Here is a 20,723-nt window from a genome sequence, read left to right on the forward strand (position 1 = left end):
CCTAGTGCATAGTGAAATAACTTCATCCAGTGCTACAGTTTCCCTAGGCTAAGCAACAGTCCGTCTCCACCCCTTTGTCCTCTCCATTTCATTAAGTTCATATGTACAGAAATAAAACACTTGCAGAACAGGGCCAAGAGCAAGCCAGTCACATCAAGCTTCTGATGCTATGATGTTATGAGAACATATTCCTCCTATACGTGTAGGGAATTCCACTGATGTTAGCATCCCCTCACGGGTATAGGATAGGACAGAATAGAATAGAATAGAATAGAATAGAATAGAATAGAATAGAAGTCTCAAGTTAGAAGGGACTCATAAGGATCATTGTGTCCCACACCCTTCTCCTCACAGGACTACCTAAAACTAAATCAGATCAGACAGGCCATTTCTTTGGCTTACCACATCCACCAACTGGGTTGTATTTAGGTTTCATAGTTGTAAGGGCTTTCATCATCGCACTTCTAAGGCTGCCACCCAAATTTACTATTTGCTTTCCAGTTAACACAAACAAATGAGCAGAAAATTTAAGAATAGGTATGATCTTAACTAATGTCAAGAATTGTGATGCGGCTACAAGAAAAAAATCTAGCAACTTCTTCAAGACAGATGAAATTACCAATCGATCATCTAGCCCAGAAAGTGTCATCTAAACCTTTGCATGTGCCTTTGAGTCCTCATGCTGGAGAGAAGTGGACCAGCTGGAGCGCAGCATGAATCAGGCCTGTGAGGAAAGCCTGAAGGAGCTGGTCATGTTTAACCTTAAACTAAAGAAAGTGGAAGGAGGAAATTGAGCAGCGGCTGTAGTGTGGAAGAGAATAATCTATTTGCCAAGTCCATTTTGGGTAAAATAGGAAGCAATAGACTTGTATTTCTGCAAGAAAAGTTAATGTAATGAACCACTGGACTAGATTACCTCGGCAACAGGGACACTGAAGGTCTTTCAGGATAGGACAAACATGAATGGCACAGGTATACGTTGATCCTGCACTGAAAGCGTAAAATTTGAGACCACACACACAAAAAAAAGCACTTTTACCTTTTTTTATTTTTCAACCATTTACTCTTGAGGAGAAGCATAGAAATTCATAGAAATTCAATGGTCAGGATAGACAGAAGGAGCTGTTTCTCCCATTCCATCCCCCTTCTCACTCATTTTCTTTCCCATAAATTATCCCAGAAAAGGAACCATTTACTTTCCTTTGCAAAACATCATAAAGTTCAGCTAAAGTAAAAGCTGGGTCTGAATGACCCTTACTTTCGCAGGAGCAACAATTTACAAATAAGGTTTTTGTAAAATACATCCATTTTTAGGCATCTGCTGATACAAGTGTATACTGAAGCTTCTGATTTTTTTTTTTTCCCAGTTCGTTCTTAGACCACTGCAGCAAAATAGCTGGTAGCAAAGGAAACTTTCTGGGGATTGCCATTCAAGTCAGGACACACGCAGGGCTTTTTTATTTGCTTGGAGACTATCAATACTTCCCATATAGCTAGAGAAGTCATTTTATAAATAGTGAAGGTATTTCTACTGAAAAAGGATTTTCCAGAGAACATCACAAACTTTTTTACTAATCCTAAGAGTCACGATACACTTGCAGGAAACTTTGAAACAAGATCATGAGAAGATACAATGAGAGTGTAAGAGGAACAGAAAAGAAAACTAATAAAGAGAGACTCAAAATATATTTTTGGAAGTACGTAATTTTGTGAGATCTTCTCCAAGAAAAACGATTTGAGATTTGAGTCTAGTGCAAGGTAGAACTGTAGAGCAGATGTAACATCTCCTGGTCTTGCTCACATCAGGAACTAAAATGCACTTGATACACTCCTCCCTAAAACGTGAATATCCCATTTAGACCACAACTGCAAATATATGCGTTGAAGGCACATAGAGCAAACCCAGTCCTTCCGAAGGGTTGTGCTGCTGGCTTTAGACCGTCCTGCATTTCACCTGAGAAACGCTAACAGGCATTGCATTTTTTTAATACCTAACCTCTGCATATGAAAATTGCTCATTTAATTTTAAATGTAACATGTGACCCCAGTCCTATTTTAGTAAGAGACTGTTCGGCCCTTTAAAACATCCTTTCCTTTAAGTAATCACAGTATTGTACCTCGATGTGTTTGGTTTTCCTCAGATATTCTTTATAAACAATACACCAAAGGGAGTCAGTACAGCAAAGGGAATGCAACGTTTCCTGACCTCATCTATTTATCTAACACAAAATGGGAAAGATTTTGAAGGCAACAGCAGCTCACAGAGAGCAGGGTCTGGCCACCAGGTATGCACTGGCTATATTTGTTGATTCCAGAGACTCATCAGGAATCTCAGGCTCCTCACGCTGCCTCTGTGCACAATGTTGGGTTTGAGCTGCTCTTGCGCGACGTGGTTTTTTTTTCCTCTTCTTGTTGTGTTTGTTCTGAATGCTGAAGCATTTTTAAAGATACTAAAAAGAGCATACAAACACGCAACTAAACCCAAAAAATCAAGCATGGCACAGTAGGAGAAGAAAGCTTCTGGGGAGAGAAAGCAAAGCTGTGTGACAGATGGAAAGGTCTCAATGGATGAATGGTACTACTACAGATAAGTAGCAGGCAGCCAGAGGGAATCAAATAATGATTATAGAAGAAAAATGAGGGTTAAAAAAATGGGGTAAAAAATCTTTGGCACTAGCAGAAAATTCTAGAGTAGCAATGTATAATTATTTTTTTTTTTAAGGGAGATTTAATTATATGCTCCCCACAAACAGGGAAATCAGTAAAGACAAAGAAGCTAGACAGCTGACAAGTGAGCCAGTGTGGACAGTATAAAAAGCTCAACGTGTCCTTGGAGAGGAAGGAATGTACTCCAGGATTCGGTCTGGCATGCCCCCAAACCCGAACAGATTACTTTCTGACGATCAATACCTGTAACCACCAGAGGCCTGTTGCAGAGTTTAAAAAAAAAAAAAAAAAAGAAAGAAAGAAAAGAAAAGGAAAAAAAAAAAAGAAAAAGAAAAAGAAAAAAATTCAGCTTCAAAGAGACCTGGTCCCAAGCTCACATTTTATTTTTGCCACTGGGTGCTGAGGTAAGAGCTTTGGACAAGGCTCATTTTTCATCTCTTTATAGGGCTGTGGATTGAATATGAAGTGTTGCCGTGTGTTCTCAGGGCTTTGCTCCGTCGGTTTCCTGTCCCAGAGAGGAACGCTCACAAGATGACACTCGTCCCCTTTGACCAAAGCTGGTATCAGATCTTTCACAACAGCCTGATTAATAAGTCTCCTTTAATATCTGTGACTCTTTAGCCACCTATAAAGGAAAAAAAATAAAATATTCCTTGTTTTCTTCATTTAAGTCCCTTTTTCTTTGGAGAGACCTAGAAGAACCAAAAAGGTTCCTTGATTTATTTGAAATGTTACCGATCAGCAGTAATATCCAAATAGAGCTTAGCTATTTCACAGAAGAACAGTAGGCACATTTTCATGTACTGTAGTATACCTCAATAGGAATTAAACCTAACATTTTTCCCCATAATACAATTTAATCACAAAGAGATGCCAAAAAAAAATACTTTTAGATATTACTATCAGTACAAAACAATAATTCGTACGTTTTTGGAGTCACAGAGAGTTCTGTACAATTTGATATCTCCTATAACAATTCCGCCTCTCCCCCTCTCACATTTTAGCTTAATTTTCTTTTGTCTTTCTCCCATTCATTTTTCAAACACTGAAGGCAGTGCACATTTTCCAGGAAGCACCGATGCGATATATTTTTTTTCCCATATAACTTAAGTTGCTGAAAATGACCTATCTGAATAAGGAAAAACAAGGCAGAGAAGAACAGAAAATCTAAGCAGCTTTTTAAGGAAACAGCCAAAAAGAAAAAAAAAAAAACCAACAGAAAAAAAAAAAACCTGTATTATTAATAGCAAACTCCAGGATGATGGATGAAAAGAACAACAATATCCTTTAATCATAAAGCACTAACATTCCAGCAGTGCTGGTAAGTGAGTGGAGCAGTGAAACCATTTGAGACTTAAACAGATGGATTAGGAAAGGTTCCACTGTGGGTTCCTGGACAGATTTCAAAACAGCAGCCTGATTAACTAATGCACAAAAAGCAAGTGATTCTTCCAATCAATAAGCTTTTATGTAAGCATATTTGAGTTATAATATTTAAACACAGCAGACAAGTGGGGAATCAGGAATTCCTCATGCTGGGCTAACAAAGCAGTAAGTTTTACTTGAATCTGGAGATCTCTTTTTTTCCAGCAACTCTCAAAGGGGTTTTATAGCTAATGTTGTCACCACATGTTCATCAATATATTAACAGCTCTTGACGGTTTTGTGAAAATGATGGTGAGTTCCAAGTCAAAAAGCTGCTGTTTTTTTACAAATATTTTTTACATAGTGTTTGAGGGAGAAGTTAACTAGATTTTCACTGAATGATGGAAACTACACGTAAAAATTGACTAACTTTCCTAGCGAGCACACTTTCCACAAATAATTAGAGAGGGAGTACAATCAAAACCCCAGGTCATAGGGAAACAGCAAATGGTAATTGTTTTACATGGATATTTTCATATCTTTTTATTTCAAAATATCTTTTAAAAACATTTAAAGGAGGTTAATTTTTTTAAGGAATTATTGGCAATGAATTCTATGTCTCTTTCTCTCTCTTAAGCACCCCAGAGTTGCAGATAGAAGTATGATATTTTATAAAGGTTTCTAAAAGTGACCTAATACGTCTTTATATAAGACGGTATTATTATAAGGTCTAATATCTTGTAACGTTCCAGTGACAGAAACAGGCAGCAAAAGGGAAAATTTCAGACTTCTGTATGATACTTGGACTTCTGGGCCATGCTCTCTACTACTTCATTTATACCAGAATTAAGAGAGATGCAGATTTATACTGATTAACTATCTACGTTTCCCTTTCCAGATGAGATCTGGCTGCAAGATATTTGACCTTAAACCTGACACTTATCCAGACAGGAATTTCGCTTATTTTGCACAATGTAATATTCTTTAGGAAACACTTCCATAAGAGTTTTGAGTGTTAAAATTTCTGAGTACTTAGTAGGTTTTCAGAAGCAGTCCATTTGAGACAGACAAATAAGCAGAAGACAACTAAGATAGTCAGAAGGTACATAGTAAAAGCTCTTTATTATACGACTTCGTGATATCACAGGACTCTTCATGGCCGTCACTGAATTATATCTGCCTGGAAAAAAAAAACAAAGGGAAAAAGGAAAAATACATTTAATTTACACAAGCCAGAACCAACAGAATACTGCGGGAATATGCATTGAATATGAATCTCTGTTTAGCTTAGCTAACCCAGGAACCCAAATGGCGTTTCAAGAGATTAATAAGGAAAATGATTAGTTCAGGATCAACACACACATTTGAAGAAGACATCCTTAGAGCCTCATAACTCAGCCAGATCAAAACAGCTTTTAACAGGATTAATGAAAGATACACCTGGAGTTTAAGGTGCTACTAAATTTGCACTGCTTCCCACTTTGCAAATTTGCCTCAAGGTTAGAGGAAATTTTCATGAGGAAGTATCTCACCGTGAATATTTTTTGAAAATGACCAAGGAAGTTCATCAGATTTCCTTCAAGGTTGATGCCATTTTCAGCCAAAAAACCCCTAATATTTTACCAAGTAAGAAAGAAATTTTCAGTTTTTCAACACACTTCAGAATCAGATGTCTCCTTTAGTTATAAATATGTCCTGCATTTTGCCTGCGTACAAAGCAGTCATTACATGCGTCATATTTGTCACTGGTTTCTTGCCTGCTAGAGGCCGGTTTGAAATTGCTTGTTGTCATGCCTCAAGGACTTCATCCTGGCCTGGAGTATTAGACTGGTGTGGTGCGGCGACTGTGCCTCTTTCCATTAAGGAGTTTGGGCTCCAAGATATACAGAGTTGCTGGCTTTTCTGGCTCCCCTTTAAATTGCCCAGCCAGATCCTCTGCTTAGTACACACGTAGGTCTGAATATATGTATATATATTCAGCACAAGAAGGACATGGACCTGTTGGAGCCGGTCCAGAGGAGGGACACGAAGATGCTCAGAGGGCTGGAGCACCTCTCCTATGAGGACAGGCTAAGAGAGTTGGCGTTGTTCAGCCTGGAGAAGAGAAGGCTCCAGGGAGACCTTATAGCGGCCTTCCAGTAGCTGCAGGGGGCCTACAAGAAAGCTGGAGAGGGGCTGTTTGCAAGGCCATGCAACGATAGGACGAGGGCCAATGGTTGTAAACTAGAGCAGGGTAGGTTTAGATTAGACATGAGGAAGAAGTTCTTTACAATGAGGGTGGTGAGACACTGGAACAGGTTGCCCAGAGAGGTGGTGGAGGCCCCATCCCTGGACACTTTCGAGGTCGGGCTTCATGAGGCTCTGAGCAACCTGATCTAGTCAAAGATGTCCCTGCTTACTGCAGGGGGGTTGAACTAGATGACCTTTAAAGGTCCCTTCCAACCCAACACATTCTATGATTCTATGATTCTATATATTTGCCTTGAGGTTTATAATGGAACTGTTCTTCATAAATTGAAAAAGGATATTGGGGGATAAAATGCCAAAACATTGGCATACAGCCCCCATACCAGTAATAAGTCTATTAGTTTACACTGTAAGAACAGTGTCTTTCAGTCTCCGGGGTACCACCCTCACAGGATGAAATGTCATTGTCAGAGTGACTAAACAGTTGACAGAGGCATGTAGTAAACCCGTAGTATTCAATAAAATCCTCTGAAGACAATAGAGAGAGATCCTTCTGAATTCTGAAAGGGCTCTTCACCTATCTCAGACTAAACACCTCTTTTTCCTTCTCAGTCTACATACTCAGTCATAACCCCAAAGTCTTTCTTCTTTTTGTCTCCACTAGTCTGAAGTTCGTATAAGAAGTCCCATTCAAAGCCTTTCCTCTGGGCCAGGTTGTCACAAACTCAACCCCCACCATCGGCATACGCAGCGTGTAGTGTTTGGAGCAAAGGCAGCATAAATTCTCTCTGCTTTTTCTAGTTATTCAAATTCTGTGACATTTTGTGAGGATCTGAGGGCATGTTTACAAGCAGTAAAAATACACTGATGTCATGAATAGACTACAACCCAGATGCTATGATTCAACTTCAGCTGCCAATTACTGCTATTTTGAATACAAACAAATCTGAAAGTAAAAACATTAAATTAGGGACATAAAATACATTAAGCAGAATATTTTGAAGTATTACCCTATTTCTATTTTAAGGGCCAGTACAGATTCCAACAAAGGAAACGACTTCTTGCCGCAATTAAAACAGTAAATAGTATTATACTCTGTGTAGCTCCTAGGAGTTCAGTCCCCCACAGTTATCTGTGGGATGCTTCACACTGCCGCAGTAGGGCAGTTCAATATTTCAACCTCTTACTGTAAAAATTAAGCTGGTTTTTTTCTAATACATTTTGAACTCTATTCACAGAAGCCCACACTGCATGAAATTCACAGGCCCCCAGAGAGGTAAAATAATTCTCCCTTTTGGTGCACCACTGAGGAATGCTAAAAATAGTCGAACATACCAGGAAAAAAACAAATCTCCTTTGGGGACCACAAGTGTCTTTGCCTCACTAGAAAGAAGAAAATAGATATGCATATATTTGTACAATAACATCAAATTTCTGTACACTATACTAAGTAGTTAAATAGTCTACATTCTGGAGAATCCTGAATCTCAAACCTACCTAATTATTATACTTCCTGTCTATTCCAAATGTAGAAGAACAGCGCATTAATTTCAATTGCTGAGTAACTCATAGCAGTTGTTACTTTCATTTACTGTAAAAACATATTAAATACCAACATGTGTAAGAAGCATATGATTTTGTGTGATATATACAGATATATGTGCACATATCTAAATGCGGATGTACCTATATGCAGATGTGCGTGTACAATTTTTTGCTGCAAAGAAAAAAATCCCCTTGTTGCCATCTGCATCTTGTTATTTGACTCCGGCAAGTGGTTTAGCTGGGTGGAGTCCTGAATCAGTGGCATAATGCTCACATAGAAAGGTTGGATTGACTTGAACCCCAGACAATTGCAGGACAAAAGGTTTTTCATTAAATCCCTGCTGATTAGCCCTAAAAATGACACTGGTGACCTTGGAGACAGAACTAGGAGTTTTCTTCACCAGGAGCGTTAAACATATGAAACTGTTACAGTCCTGATGTGCATATGTACACAGATCTCCACATTTTGCCATGCTCTACTCTCTTCTGAGTTACTTTTAGGAATATTTCTAAATAAAATGTTGCAGCAGTAAGACCAGATATAGTACATTTCATCATAGACCATACCTGTATACTAGAATATATGGGAGAGGCATTGAATGACACTTTTATAAACAACACAACAAATTTACCTGAAGTCAAATAAAGGAGGTGTATGTTCATTACTGGCTGTGGTGAATTTCTTTTTGGATGCTGTGTGCTTTAACAGCATTCTTTTCCTGCCTATATGCTTCTCTGAGTGAAAACAGTTTTATTAGATGTTGCTTCAGCCTTCAGATTATATCCACACAAACAAACAAGATATTAGTTGGTGCCAAAACATTTGTATGGGTACTGAACAATCATCATTAAAGCAGTCAACATTAAGCATTCAGAAATGGTTAACACTCAGAAGCATTTAGATAGCTACAGATTTCCCACTGTCTAAAAAAGAAAGGAGGATTTATAACTGGTTTTCGTTTACCTACAGAAATATTTTTTATTTTCCTATTTAATGATAGCATTGTGCTTATACATAAGACACCAACAACTTTTATTTGAAAACACAATATTTAGGAGTGGAAATGCCGAAGTATCCTTAAACCACTGATATTAAATATTACCCTGAATTAAGAATAAGTGTAAATGACAACCCAAGTCAGATACTACATCTAAATGTAGCACACATTTTATCATTCGTTATATATAAGAGTAATCATGCTTTTGTCCATGCAAATGTTCCTGTAGCAAAAGTAGCAAAGACGGTGCTGTAATGAGATATGTAGGTCATATCATGGTGAAAGACTCTGTAAGATTTAGCCACTTGATGCATTTGCAGGTGTGAAACATCTCAAAGGCTCCATTCTGATTAGATGAATTTCATTCTGTGACAAGCATTAACATGCCCTGTGCAGGATTGAGCGTTGAACACGCAAAGATATTTATAAATTCCACTTCATGCTCTTAATATTAGGGTAATCAGTTTGCTCTTTCCCTTTCATTTGTCATATTTATTTCATGTAGCACAAGAGATTGCCATTTCAAAGTGTCCATGTTTCCTTGGCTTAAGTTAAAAAAAGAACTTAGGCTTTCTACCCATAGTACATCTGTCCCCTCACCTCTGAGTTCACTGTAACCTCTAAATCAGGCCCAAGGCAACAGAAGGCCAAGGATAAATTTCTGGTTTGCTTATTCTTTCTATAACCTGGTTTTCGTAATCTTCATTTTTTGACTTTTGCACCAAAATCAACCTTAACTCAGAGGACAGATTTTATTACCATGTCTTCTAGGATTTGCCTGCTTCTGGAGCCAACAGCCCAACAGCCAACAGAGGAATGTGCTAGGCATGGCCTCTGCCTCTGATCTGAAGGGCTTTACCAGCCCTTCACCTCCTTTCAGATGTACCAACTGGAGAGAACCTAGGGCATGAGCCCACGGCAGGTCTCAAGCCACTGCGGTTGTCGCAAGACGCCTTCACTCTGTCTCAGTGCTCCACTTTTCTGCACCTTACTCCGATCCTCCTCCTAAAAAGAGTCTAGAGTTACTCAAGTCTGAATGACATTCCTAATCCACCAGTAGGTAGGGCTGAATCACAGCTCAAGGCTTCCCTTATCCCCCAGTCCAGAAATGAAGCTTGGTATCTCTCTCAGAAGAGCCTGGGCTTTATCTAGGCCATCAAGTCAGCCACAAAACCATGCGAGTTAATTGGAGGCATTAAACTGAGAAGGATTCTTAATCAAGCCATGACCGCTATTAGCAACTGAGTACTGGGGGAAAAGGTGGATAATAATTTTTTACTATACATAATGATTGCCTTAAATTTGCACATTAGACAAATCCTGAAACAGTGCGTGGGGTCACCAGAAATCCTGATCTGAGGTTCAGCAGTTGCACAAATACACACACAGCTTACGTGAACCAGAAAGATGAAACCTGTCCAAGATCCTAAAAGCTCCCAAACCGACATGCAGCTTTAATGTGAGCAACTGTAAGATGATTTATTTTTTCAGATCAAATATACAAAGTTCTGGATGTAATTCTGTTAAGGAGTTTTACATCTTGCCACTAGGACTTTTTTTTTCATCTGTGTTAAGCTTTAATACCCTTTCAAATGCATTAATGTGTCCCTGGAACAGACGCTTAGAGACTCCTGCATGCTTTGAATATTTCCACTTTAAAAACGGCTTTCAATACTTACTGAGACTTTATGTACCACCTCTCTGGCACCAGAGCTTGTAAAACACTAAGGGAAACGGCTCCTTGCCCAAAAACATGTCCAACAAGCAAAATCTTGCTTCAGGTCACCCCACAGCCAGAAAAAAAAAAGAAAAGTGGGACCATATCAACCAGCTCTTGGAGATTTATGCAAATATTTGCTTCCCTTTCAGTCGGTTCACATCTCAGGGGCTTGCCTTTGAATTTCAGGTGTGAACCGTTCCTGTATGCCAAAGAGAAGCTGGGGCAAACACAGAAAGCTTCAACCAGTTTCTTTCAAAAAGCTTTGTGTCAGCTCCACTTCTTTTTGTCTTTCAATGCTATAGTGCAGCTCAATATAATGGTGCGAGTTCATGCATTAGAAGGATAAATCTGAGACAAACAAGATATGGTTTTTATTAAAAGGTTCGATATGCAATGTCTGAATTTCAAGTCTGAGAATAAGCCTGGATCCTAACAAGTCTCGCGTACTTCCATTTTTATTGCAAAGAATTTGCACATGAAATATCTAATTAAGACTGCATGTCACCACCCTATAACCACTCAGAGTAGTCAAGCAGGGCTGAAAAAATTTTCACTGTAATGTTATTATTTCAAAAAACAATTTATTTTGAAATTTGATTCGCCGGACATCTCTCAAAGCTTAGCTGTGTAACTTTGGTTAGATACCCAGGCGCTTCTCAATAGGGTTTTACCCTGAAAAGACACACCGGAAGAAAGTCCAGAAAATTAGTCCTGGGTGCAACAGCAAATCTCCTCTAGTGCTCTGATCGTATTGCTGTACTAGCACACAAGTACAGAATTAGCCCACTCTCTGCGTGGTTCTCAGGAGCACTTTCAAAATGAGTTCTTTCTTTCCTACCGACACTGAAGCCGCTTGGTAAATTCCTTTTACAGATCTATTGACATCCATGCTTTTAAAATAATAACTTCATGGACACTCCAGATAATGAAATAGAGTTCATGGCAAAACGTAACTGACCATCTACTTACTTGTGGTCTGAGGACTACGCAGAAGCTAGCACAATGGGAAAGCAATGTGCAGGGAGAATGTGAGGAATGATTTGTTATGCAAGCCTGACAAAACTCCATGGGGAATTTTGTAGTTTGATGAAAACAAAGATTAAAGCTAATAATAACAAACAAAATGATAGGAGTATAAAGAAACCACTAAAACACCACAGCATGCACTTTAAACTACAATAAAGGCATGTTATGCCTTTAAGTTGAATGAAGCTCCCCCCACCACCAAAAAAAAATTGTGCATGCACAGACTAGTCTTTTTCTGGGTTGGGAAGTCTCTTTTTTGCTCAGGGCTAAGAAAAAACTTCTAAAAAGTTTTGGCAGACCACACAATAACGTGCATCTAAACATGCACAGAGAGCACACAGCATAAGGAACAAAGAGGAGAAATTAGGGGTGTGCATGCAGTTGCAGGGCTAGGAACTTACTGGGATGACATGGATGTTGTGGGATTGCTCACACAACTGCAGTGCCACAATGGGTGGGTACTAGCTGTTCAGGAGGGACAGGAGAGGATGGCAAGGAGGGGGAATTTCCTTGTATGACAGAGCACAGCAGGGATGCATGGAACTCTGTCTAGGGATGAGTGAGTAGCCAGCTGAGACTTTATGAGTCACGAGTAGCATGCAGACCAACATGAACAACGTTGTAGTGAGTGTCTGCTACAGACAACCTGATCAGGGAAACAACTGGAAGAAGAAAATTGAGGGACAACACAGTGCGGCACAAGCAATCCAGGAGGTTTTGATAATAATTTCATGATACGTGTGGTCAAAGAGCTGATGAAAGAAGATGCTCTGCTGAATCTCATACTTACAGATATGGAAGAACTGGTCAGGGATCTGAAGGTGTAAAAGTCAAGTGAGGCCTTAGTGCAGCAGTCATGAGATTGTGAAGTTCAGGATCGTGATGGGAGGGAACAAGGCAAAAAGAAGCAAAATTATAACCCTGGTCTTCAGGAGAGCAGACACTCACTACAATGTTGTTCATGTTGGTCTGCATGCTACTCGTGACTCATAAAGTCTCAGCTGGCTACTCACTCATCCCTAGACAGAGTTCCACGCATCCCCTACTTGGCATCTTCAGGGACCAGCTTGTAAGAATTCTGTGGGATACAGCCCTGGAGAAAAGATGGGTCCAAGAGCCCAGGTTGATTTTCAAGGATCACCTCCTCCAAGCTCATGGTACAACCTCCAAGAATGCTACAACCCAACGTGCAGCAGTCAAGCAAAGATATCATCAGGGGTCCTGACTAAGCTGGAATGTGAGAAGGAAGCCTACAAGAGGTGGAAGCAGGGACAGGTGAGCCCTAGAGACACTGTCCAAGCAATTAGTTGGAATTGGGTTTAGGAAAGCCAAAGTCCATCTGAAGTAGAATCTGGAGAGGGGCATAAAGGGCAACACGAAGGGCTATCAGCAGCAAAAGGAAGATAAAAGAAAATTTGGTCCTACTGCTGAATAAAGCAGTGAACCTAGTGACAAAGGACACAGAGAAGGCCAAGGTACTCAATGACTTCTTAGCCTCCAGTTTAACGGGTAACATTCTCTCTCAGAAATCCCAAGTCCCTGAGAATATTGGGAATCTGGAGCAAGGAAGACTGATTCTCAGTAGAGGAGGACGGCTAGGGATCATGTAAAGAAGCTGGACATACACAAGTGCTGAAAGGCCTGGGCAATGTCATTGTGACGCCTCTCTTGATTATCTCTGAAAGGTCATGGCAACTAGAGGAGGTTCCTGAGGACTGGAAGAAAATTACTGTCACATCTATCTTCAAGAAGGGTAAGAAGGAGGATCTGGGGAACTATAAGTCAGTCAGCTTCATCTCAGTCCCTGAGGCAAAAACAAAAACCAACAAAAAAAAAAAACAAACCAGAGAAAATTATTGTGGAAACCGTTTCCAAATGTATAAAGGATAGGACAGTAATTGGAAGTAGTCAGCATGGATTTACAGAGGGGAAATCTTGTCTGACCAACCTTGAAGACCAGACAATCTCTCAAAGTGCCATCCTGTTATTTTGTGATTCTGTAAATTTACTGAATAATAATGGGGAAGAATTTGTCCACAGGTCATACGAAATTAAAGCATCCAACTCGAGTCATCAAGCAACAGTTTCCTATTCTTGGCTTTAAAGTACATGAAAATTGTAAAATCCATTCGGCATGCTGGATGTGGCTTTGATGGAAAAAGACTGATTGGTCTGACTCTTCCCTGCTTTGAGGCCGTTGTGATTTGGAAATGCATTGGTGAGCAGCACTAGGTATCTATGACTGAAGAGAGATGCACAGGAATCAAGGACGTGGGACTTCGCGTTCTATGCTGACCATGGAAAAATGCTCAAAGTGTGGACTCTACAATATAAAGTGCTAAAGACAAACACTTCTACTCAAGAGTTTTTGCTGTGTAAGAGGCAAGTCAAAGGAGCTTATGCAATAACTAAGGACAAACTAACTCTGAGAAAGAAGAGCAAAGCTGTAAGTTTGTAATATATATTACCAATAAGTCAACGTATTGAAGAAACGTAGCTACAAATTTCTTAAGGTGAAAAAACATACTTTTTTCTTTAAGGTACATTATACTTCATGTTTTCTTGTGACATCTATTTTTAGCTCCACTGTACTCTAAAGACAAGATTTTAGAATGGTCTAAATTAGTCTATGGTGATTACCCCCATTGTGCAATTTACTACTATTTTATTAATGCAAGATTAAAGATAATACTTTACTGGGAGAGGTAACAGCAGAATTAACCTCTATTTACCTTGACATAATAAAGATTTAATAAAACATGGGAAAATGTCAATGAACAGCATAATTATTCTAACATGAAATTTAAATGTAACTTAATTCTGTATTCTGCATGTTTAATGCTTTAAGATTAGTCATCATTGTTCTTTTCTCCCCTCTTCCAGTGCATATTTAAAAATATTTCCAGCAGCCTCAGACAACTTGCTTATTAAATGTATCCTAATTTATTTTCAAATTCTGAAACATTAAACGAAAAAACCAACTGTTTTTTGAAAGAAATTCACCAACCCCCTGCAACCATTATACATCTCCGTATCTCACCCTTGTCCAAATTTTTTACTATCGAATCAAAGAAGATTCTTGTTTGGTTTATATCCTGCGGTTTTATTACATCAGACAGGCATCAAAGGGGCAGAACACATAGGATTGAAAAATAACACAGCTGCACTTTGCAATGGAGTGTTCTGTATCTGGCCGTGTTTTGTTGTTCGTGTAATACTTTTCAATAAACAAAGATGTCAATCAACTTTCTTTGCAGCACATCACATTTCAGATTTAAACCACTTCAGACACAGAGCTGCCCCAAGCTCACACGTTTAACAGATAAAAATTCAGCTTTCTGTCAAGGCAGAATACAGTATTGATTGTAGACTGCATTTAGGCTGGTGTCTGTTGGAGCTATATTACTTTCAAACTCATACAAAGTCCACTATAGAGACATAATGCAAAATGTGTTTCTTTTCTAGTGCAAATTTTTTTTTAATGTTCTGCATTGATTAGCGGCAATTTCTAAATAAATGACAAAAAAGCAGCCAGGGCTAGAATCTATCCAGAAATCAGTGATGGGGGGAGTTACAAAAACACGATAGTAATCATGAAAACTTTGATCACTTGATTTGATTCTAGTGCTTTGTAAATTAGCATAATTATTCAAACATGCTTCATTAAAAATCACGACTGTACGAGTCCTTCAGTTTAATGATCCAAGAACATACAGAATGAGCTAAGCTTTACATAAATACATCAACTTTGTACTAGGTGGCCATGTCGGAGACTGGCGGGTTATTTGTGTTAAAAAAAATACTGAATGCACTCGTGTTCCTTGCACAGTGTAAGAGACTGACGACTTGCTAAAAGGTGCAGCGTGGCAGCTAGTATATTTTACTGTTTATCCTCACATCCACCTGAACTTCTCTTGGGATCCCAGAAGGTTACATACTGTGTCACTCCTAAGGTACTGGGAGATTGGCATAAAATCCTAGTAAATCTCCAACTAATTACATTTGAACTGTAGGTGTCACAGTTGGTTTTGACCTTTAAAGGTTGGCAGAAGTTTGACAGTCCTTAAAGTGGCCCCACACTCTACAATACTTGCTCTATGAAAATTAAAAGGAATGAATGGGCTGCACAAATGAAATACGTATAACAAAGTAAGTGAAGTACCCTGTTTATTAATACACAATGTCCCAGAAAAATCAAAGAAATACACTTATCCATGGCAACCAAAATCATCGAGAATGTGCTGACATTCTCCTAAAACTGTAGCTGACAAAACACCAGTTGGCAGCACTGAAGGGTTAAGAGAAACTTAACAAATTTGACAGAGGAAAGGGAAAACAAATTCCAAGTTAAGTTGTCACTCTCTGCTTAATTCCCTATATATATATATACATATATATCAAGATGTGGCAGGGCAGCTCTTGTGTGTTGCTGGGAGTCAGGTTCCTGTTAGATTGTTAGTCTTAATCCGGCTGTTTAGTTTGGGACTTTGCATTTCTATAGTATTGGGTAATTGAGAACCAACATTTTACTCACCCACAACAATGATCTCTGCTGTGAAGTATCATTTTACAGCCCACCACTTCCACAAAAAAGAAAAAATAAAAAAATATCAGTTGCTCAGAAAAATACTGCATGAAATCTCTCTCTGCTGGCATTCCAACCAGGACTGAAAATGCTCTACTGTCCAGACTGTGAACATCCCAGCTGTCATCCAAGCACTATAAGATACTGAAATAAAGCCATGTGTCAGCATTACCAATAGCTGACAGAGAAACCTTTTTATCTTAAAAATTCTAACAGAAATTTGCAAGTAAGAAAATGAAGAATATTAACTCTTTTACATTAAAAAAGTTGGCCTTACGGGTCCATAAACATTGATTTAAATGAAAATGCTGAAATACTTTTGACAAAAAACGGGATGGTTTCTGAAAAGGTTAACTATTTCTTATAAATGACATGCAATTCAGAATTCATCACCTTTTATTAAATTTCTGCAATTTTTGGATGGAGTTTTCACACAACTGTGGTGGATTAAATGTTTCTTAACCCACATTTGCATCTCGGTGGCAGATTACGAAGATTGTGTGTTTCATGCCGTCTACATGTTGTTAGCTATTATTTGCAGAGAAGCAGTTCTCTGGAAAACTCTTGCACTGAATGTTTCCTTTCAGCATCCAGGATTTTGTAGTGTAGTGGAGAACGACACAGTAGATTATTGCTTCTTGTTTATCAGGTCACTAAGAAAAAGAAGTTGAGGATAAAAGAGTGAGCTTACTTTGTTTTATCAAAGACAGAGTCAAAACACTTAAGAGTTGCAAATAAGGGAAATTAATTTCAAAAGAAAGGCCGAAAATTAGAAAGAACCTCTCTAAACATATTTATTAGTTGAGGGCTATGCTAATTATTTCACCGTCCCGGCTACCCTGTTGGGGTTGGCCTCAGGAACTTACTGCACAAGACATGACTGGCACACTCTGGAGAGATCCTGGTGCTATGCACACCCTCCTCTTTTTAAAGCAGGCTACCCAAGCGCTCTCCCTCCCATTGGAAAGTGGGAAAATATTAAGAAATGAAAATACTGATTACTTTGTCTTTCCTCCTCCATGCTGTAATCTCCAAGCCCTTCTTTTCCTGGCTGAGAATCATCAAGCACTATAACATCACATGGCAATGCAGAGGATTACAGCATTTCCCACCACCCTGCCCCAACCCAATTAACCTCTTTTAATTAATATTTCTGCGGCGTTGCTCAATTTGCACTTCTTATGCTGGCTTCTCATGGCTTCTTTTTTTCACCCTTTTGAAGACACACAGGTAAAATTTGTTAGTAACAATCTTTGGAAAACAATACTTTTGTAACCATAATTTTTAGCTTATAACAGTTACTCTGCCATGAATTGTAGAAACACACGTGATATAATCAGTGGAGAAATTCACAATGAGGAGCTTAAACTCCGTGGCATGCACCCGTATGTCCAGTTTATTTGGGGAGATCCTATTGAGGCCCCTATCACAGGGCTACAAAAGAAAAAAAATGGCCCTACAAAATTAAAAATTCCCTCCTTACTATCATAACGATGTGAGAGGTTTTTCAGTTTTAGTCTTAGAGCAAGATTTTTCTTACAGTAACGCAACACTACTTTTTCTGCTGACCACAGAGACAACATACTTGTTGATGCAGAAACCCTAGATCAAATGATAGCTGAGAGACTATTTTAAATTTATGTAGCCTGGATTTTCAGCCTACAGGTCATTCAAGCTCAACATTTCATTAACGAAACGCTGTCAATATTTCCCTGATATTGCCACAGGTTGACATATGGCATTATTCCAGTGTAAGATTTTCACACATTAGTGACTGGGAAATCAAGTATATTCCTCAGGACACCTGAGGTATGATTAATTTTCTGATAGTCTTTCTGTATCAGTTTGAGAGGAAGGGAGATCTTGTACCAGGAAGGAAAGAAAGTGGCAACACTAGAAAGAAGACAGCCTTTTGGCTTCTTGCCTGGAGCGCTGACTTGGCCAGCTGCCCCACACAGAAACCTTTACCATCCTACAGCCCAAAAAAACATGCCAGCAGCAAGGCAGCAGCTTGTAATGTACCTTGAGCAGAAATAATGGCAATGCTGAAAAAATTCCATGAAACCCTTCTCTGTGAGAAACAGAAGGTAGTGCTGAGGGTAAAACAAAGGTGAACCTGCTCTATTAGGTTAGGCATGGGGGCCTGTCAACATTTTTGGAAGTTAAAGCAAAGTTAGGAAAAAAAACAATACTGAAGATTTGTTAGAGGAAGTAAATGCTCAGGGATGTCCAGTCTTAATACCCCTTCGCTAAGTTGAGTATTAAGGCAAACTTTCACACATATGAAATGAAGCAAGCTGGACAGATTTGGCATCTGAACAGTGCAAGTCTGCTCATCATCAGGTGAGCACAGAAATCTTAGCAATGGGGAAACGATTGTCAGTGAGGTTGTCATTACTGAGCCACCCAAACCCTCCAGTCTAGCTATTCTTGTCATAGAGGAAATGCCTATGTTAACAGAATAAAACACATCAACCACACACAAACTGGTAGACTGAAGGAGCAATTAAGCCACCTTCAGGACTCAAGCTTTGCAAAAAAAGCCTTGTAAACGTACTTGTTTCCCATTTCCCCATGCCGTTTTGTATTTCTGAGGCATCTGCGATGAAAGAACCAAACTGCTAAACCAATTTAAATGTAAAATTTGTAAAATCATTTTCTTGCTGACTAAGCATGGATTGAGCAGCACCACTGCTGACACACAACAGTTGTGTTTTAAGCCCTAAAATACCAAGATTTGTAATGGAAATGCTGACAAGACCACTAACCACTGCAGATCTGGCAGGGCTGCTACAACAAACATAAGGTAAGCAGTACTAGTCTTGCACACAAATTAGACTGTCTAATGTACAAAAGTCCACTATGTCCTTCTAAAATGAACTTTGTTATCAGAAAGTTGGTTCGGGGTGCTAAGCGTGGGAATGATGAAAATGAATGTCAAAGACAGCCCATCCAACACATTAATTTCCAGTTTCAGGGAGACAGGCTGCGCTCAGCGAGACAGACAGAGAGAGACACAGAGAAACGAGCCCTGGTATTACAAATCTACAACACATATTTAACTCATCACGTCTCTTAACGCTATTTCTCAGTTGTTGTCAAAGTTGTATAGGCAATGTTTTTGTATCCCTATTTATTTATGTCTGAATTTCTCTCACTGCAGATTAGCCTTGCTGCAGAATAAAACTTGGCTCATGACAGGAAGGACAGAACTGGCCCTTTCTGTAATGTTTTTCCCATTCACTATGGGATCAAGATTGCTGAGCCACTGGCGAAGCTGAAACCAATGACTTTAAATGCAGAATATTGACAAAGAGCAACCCAGCTCTGTGTAAGCGGAACAGCACGCTCTGGAAAGGAAGGTGTCTGTAAGATCAGCCATTACAGCCCCTAAGATTACTCTGGTGAAAATAACAGAAAAGTACTTGTAAGTGCTCTTTGCCAGCAGCGAAGCGAAGCGGAAAGAGACACGCTTTAGGGGAAATAGGCCCCATCATGGCATATAATGCCGATACTAAACTCCAGAAGGATCTTTTAAATGAGAGCAGTTGCAGAGGTTATCCCAGCTGCTCGGCTGCTCACCAAGCGCGAGGCCATCCTCTCCCGTCACCAACCTGCTGACGCTCGCGCAGAAGAGGCTTGTGAGACACCCATGCTGGTCACAACATGATGGGAAACCATAGCGGTGTGAGAAGAAGCCGGCAGAAGGGACAAGAAGCATTTAGTCACACGTTTGGCATACACCAAGAACAGAAACATGTTCTGTAGCGTTCAGGAAAAAATGATACTTAGGCCCTTAAAGCCAGCGCAGCTTTGCTTACATCTGGCTAGTTAAACTGATATTTGATTAAAATAAAATCTTGTAGTGCCTATACAAAGATATTTAATACCTCAGCACATAACTCCGTAGAAGTTATATGAATTTTACACATATATTTCTCAAGAAATAATTTTTTCATGGGTGCACCTGGTGTATATGTTGTTCGAGGTTAGAGGCCCAGGCGCCTCATTCCAACAGCATTTTTCGTGGTATCTGCTTGTACTTTACAGCAATGTTGTGATATAATAAAAGCATGGCTTTTGCCATAGCACTTATTCATCTAGATCCAATTCAGCACATACACATTGCTGACAATAACGGAGACCAGAGAAAAAATTACCCAACCATATTCCTATCTGTCAAAGGAGACAATCTTTCCTTTTTAAAGAAAATTTTGAGACAGATCTTAATTTTTCACTTCTCATTTTGATCACTGTCGGAAATGATGACCAACCTAGAAACCAAAGCCTCAACAGTCAGATTTGGTCTGAGCCCAGATTTAAAGCTTTGAGATACTTCAGGACGCGTATTTCAGGATTTTGGTTTCTATCCTTATAGAACTCTCACCACATAGTGCAGATGAAGATATAAGGCCAAACTACAAAACCCGTAGGTCCTTTACATTCAAGGTGATTAGGCAGAACTATAGTCAAAATCTCTGTGAAATTGCATGTGTCCCCACGGTTGGTGTAATAGCATAGCTCAAAAATACTGAGATCTGATGCTGCTTAGTAACCAAACCGCATCCAGCTTTTCAGATCAACAGAAAAGTTTCACGATCTGAGCTAGACTGAAAAGAAGAGCATCCAA

General features: G+C 39.3%; 1 long non-coding RNA gene across 3 annotated transcripts in view; it reads right to left on the minus strand.

Moving 5' to 3' along the window:
- Nucleotides 1-5,150: 5,150 nt before the first annotated feature.
- The window catches only part of LOC134513361 (uncharacterized), a 34,082-nt gene continuing 18,509 nt past the window's right edge, over nucleotides 5,151-20,723 (minus strand). The window contains exons 6-9 of one of the 3 annotated variants that reach the window (XR_010070384.1): nucleotides 17,229-17,306; nucleotides 16,487-16,746; nucleotides 16,043-16,088; nucleotides 5,151-5,212 (exon numbers count right to left, since the gene is read on the minus strand). This is a non-coding gene — a long non-coding RNA (uncharacterized LOC134513361). Of the gene's footprint in view, nucleotides 5,213-15,668; nucleotides 16,238-16,486; nucleotides 16,747-17,228; nucleotides 17,307-20,723 lie in introns of those variants that run through there. The other 2 variants (XR_010070386.1, XR_010070385.1) reach the window with 2 other exon arrangements.

This window comes from Chroicocephalus ridibundus, chromosome 3, assembly GCF_963924245.1.
Source record: "Chroicocephalus ridibundus chromosome 3, bChrRid1.1, whole genome shotgun sequence".
Classification (NCBI taxonomy): Eukaryota; Metazoa; Chordata; class Aves; order Charadriiformes; family Laridae; genus Chroicocephalus; species Chroicocephalus ridibundus.